We start from the raw sequence: 3,083 nt of genomic DNA, 5'->3' as shown, positions 1-3,083 counted from the left end.
GGTGATTCCTGCTGAGCCTCCGGACTTTTCGCTGAGGATCGTTTCTTCACTCCTTCACTCCTTTCCCCAGCCAGTGAGTTCTGTCACCCCAAGTGCTCTGCACTGAATTCAGGTGCCTGGAGAATCCTGTCTGGGAACCAGGAACTGCCTTGCACCAAGTATGCCTGCCCCTGGCCAGTCACAGAGTTTATTGCGGAAAGTCTAAAGAGAAAGTGGTGATACCCATGGGTTCTCAGACACCAGGCCCTTATACCCTGTTAGCGGGACTCCTTAATTTCCTACAGGAACAGCTTGCTTCCTGAGCCCGCACGGACTGTTCCTGAGACCTGACTGCCAGGTAGGGCCCAGCACATCGGCCTGAACTGGGTGCGTGTGTGTGAAGTAAAAGGACGGGTGTGTATACGCCCACAGCTACCTCTCCGCACACACAGTCACTATCAAGGACCTCCCCGCCCCTCCCTCCTCTCCCTACTTATAATCACTTCTTGCAGAGGGTCGTAATTATTTCCAGATATTACCCCCGTGCAGTTTTTCACTTCCTATTCCAACCTTTGGTTCCTGGGCTGAGCCCATCCCTGTGGAGGTTCCCACGTAAGGGGGACCTTCGCAGTTGGCCTCCAGGTGAGTAGGCAAGGCACAGCCACCATAGCAAATAACTCATATTTATTTTGCATAAGATTTTAATTTGTATATTTTTGTGATTTATTTTGGCATTGTTATGAGTTTGACTCTCGGGGAGTTTTGTTGTTATGACTCTTGTGTCTTTTGTCACAAAACAATATTTGCTAAACAATATATGGAATTTATTTTTGATTGGTAATAAAAAATGAAATATGAAATTTTGGTGAGTCCGCAGTTTGCCTATTTGTTAATATTTGGTACCTGTCACAGAGATAGACATGGCTGTGGTTGGCTATCACCTGTGTCAGGGCAAGGGACAAGTATTCTAGGACTGTTGAGCAGTAAAAAGAAAGCAGAAATGCAGTTTACAAAGTACAGAGAATCAAGGCTGTCACAGGAGCTGCTAGACATACAGGGCCAATGTACTCAGGTGCCACAGATGGGGATCATGTAAGCTGAACAGCACAAGGCCTCCTGCCTGCAGGTGCTGGAGGAGGCAGTTGGAAAGGCAGATCCCTCTCTCCTCTGGGGACTGAAGGAGAAAGCTTGATTCAAAAGCAGGACCCAACTGTTTTGTAACACAGTTACCTTTTTGTCCATAGTGGGAGCACTTATCCACTGAAGAGCCTAGAAGTAACCTCATTGCATCCACTGCTGCGGTGCCCATAGATGCCTTGGCCGCAGCTTGTGCTTGCATGTGCTGAGGCCAGGGGCTCACGCCAGCCAGGCTTAACAGAGACATATTAGGGGCAATGTTTGAAGAGGTACTTGAGTAGGTAGAGGACATTCCTGATGAAAGGAATAACAAATGAAAAATGGGTGTATAGGTGGGAAGGGTCAATCTCATCCACCCACCTATTCCATGCTTACTCTGCTGCATACCACATGCTACCAACCCCACAATGAGTTTACTGAGGCAAAGCTCCTAAGGGAGTCACACAAGGACCCCTTTGATTTGCTGTTGCGTCCTTGGAGAAGCCTTACCCAGTCACCTCACATAAAACAGCACGGCCCCAATCCCCATCTTGTTTTTCTCCATAGCACTTACTGCCAGATGTTAAAACATGATTTGTGTATTTCCCATTGTCCCCATACCGGAACCTAAGCTCCAGGAGGGCAGGGACTTTCTTATTCCCACATAGTCCCAGCTTTGGAACAGGACTTCGTAAATTCCATGCCTGTTGAATGAATGGGTGATGCGTCTTACTATGTAAGGTAAGTACTGGATCTACTGCGCCCCCAGAACCTTGGCCCAACTTAGTCAAGAGGGTCGAGAAAGGCCAGCTGGAGGAAGTAACATTTGCAGACTAGAGAGAAGCAGGAATTAGTGAAGTCACAATACCTATGGGTTTGAAACTCAAGTATTTAGATATAATATGGAAGTAATTGTATTGAACCAGATGACTAGTAAAGAAAATGGCCCAGGGAGGGGAGAGGGACATGAAGGTCAAATGGCAAGTGTCTCCATTGATGCTGTGACTAACCAAGGGACTGGAAAAAAGCCGGTGAGGTATCAATGGGCGAGGCTTCTGCTTAGCAGGAAAGTACTCGTGACCCCTTCACCCTGAACTTCATTCAGGTCCGAGGCACGACAGTCCAGAAGATTGTCGGTGTGACTCAGTCGCTCCGAGTGAGTGTCCAAAGGTTTCCGCAACACAATGAGTTACAGGTCATTTTCCCTGGGAGCCTGAGACCCGGGAAGCGGTGAAGTGCAGGGGCAGATCTAGGCATTTCTGACAGGTCTCTGAAAGGGGCTGGGGGATGAGGGAGTAGAAGGCAGGTCGCGCTGGAAGTCAACTTCCGTGCCGACTCACGCTTCACTTTTCTCCTGGAAAATAATGACATGAAGTAGCTGCGAGGGTCCGGGGGCGTAGTGATGGCGCGCATTTCCGTCCTTCCCTCCAGGGGCAGTGTCCCCGTGCCCGGACCTGCAGCGGGGACAGACTCCCTCACGACATCCTACGGAATGGAACCTTAGCTTCCCGATGCTCAGTCCCGGTTCTCCCTTCAGCTGTCCTGCCTCGAGGCCGTTGATAGCCAGGCCTTGCCTCAGAAAGCGGTATGCCGCCCTCCCACTGAGACCTCCGCCCGCTGCTGCCCGCCCCGACTCCTGGCCCCGCCTTCTCCGAGCGCGAGGCCCGCCCCCCGGTCGCCCCGGCCCGCGCCACTTGTTTACGCGCCGGCGCAGCCTAACGGCCTGGGCCCGCCCTCGCGCACCGCCCATTGGAGGAGGGGACGCGAGGCCGGCGCCGATTGGCCGGTGGAGGCGGAGGTAGGCTGCGCGGAGGCCAAGAGAGGGCGGCGGGCGATGGCGGCGGCGGCAGGGCTGCTGGGTTGCGTGATGGCCGCGCTCTGCCTGGGCCACACGGCCGGGGAGGCGGCACCGGACCCAAGAGTGCTGGGCGTCTGCCTGGAGCAGGCCGGCACTGCGGGCACGGCGTGGGCGCGCTGGGGGCAGGTGC

General features: G+C 53.2%; 1 long non-coding RNA gene across 1 annotated transcript; it reads right to left on the bottom strand.

The window, feature by feature from the left end:
• Window positions 1-1,970: 1,970 nt before the first annotated feature.
• LOC112477851 lies at window positions 1,971-3,077 on the bottom strand. Its single transcript, XR_003045603.1, has 2 exons — window positions 2,550-3,077; window positions 1,971-2,449 (listed from the first exon to the last, which is right to left on the bottom strand). It is a non-coding gene; the product is annotated as an uncharacterized LOC112477851 (long non-coding RNA).
• Between the last annotated feature and the right edge of the window lie 6 nt (window positions 3,078-3,083).

The sequence above is a fragment of the Pteropus alecto genome, unplaced genomic scaffold, assembly GCF_000325575.1.
Source record: "Pteropus alecto unplaced genomic scaffold, ASM32557v1 scaffold223, whole genome shotgun sequence".
Taxonomy (NCBI): domain Eukaryota; kingdom Metazoa; phylum Chordata; class Mammalia; order Chiroptera; family Pteropodidae; genus Pteropus; species Pteropus alecto.
This window is presented reverse-complemented; position numbering and strand designations above follow the sequence as displayed.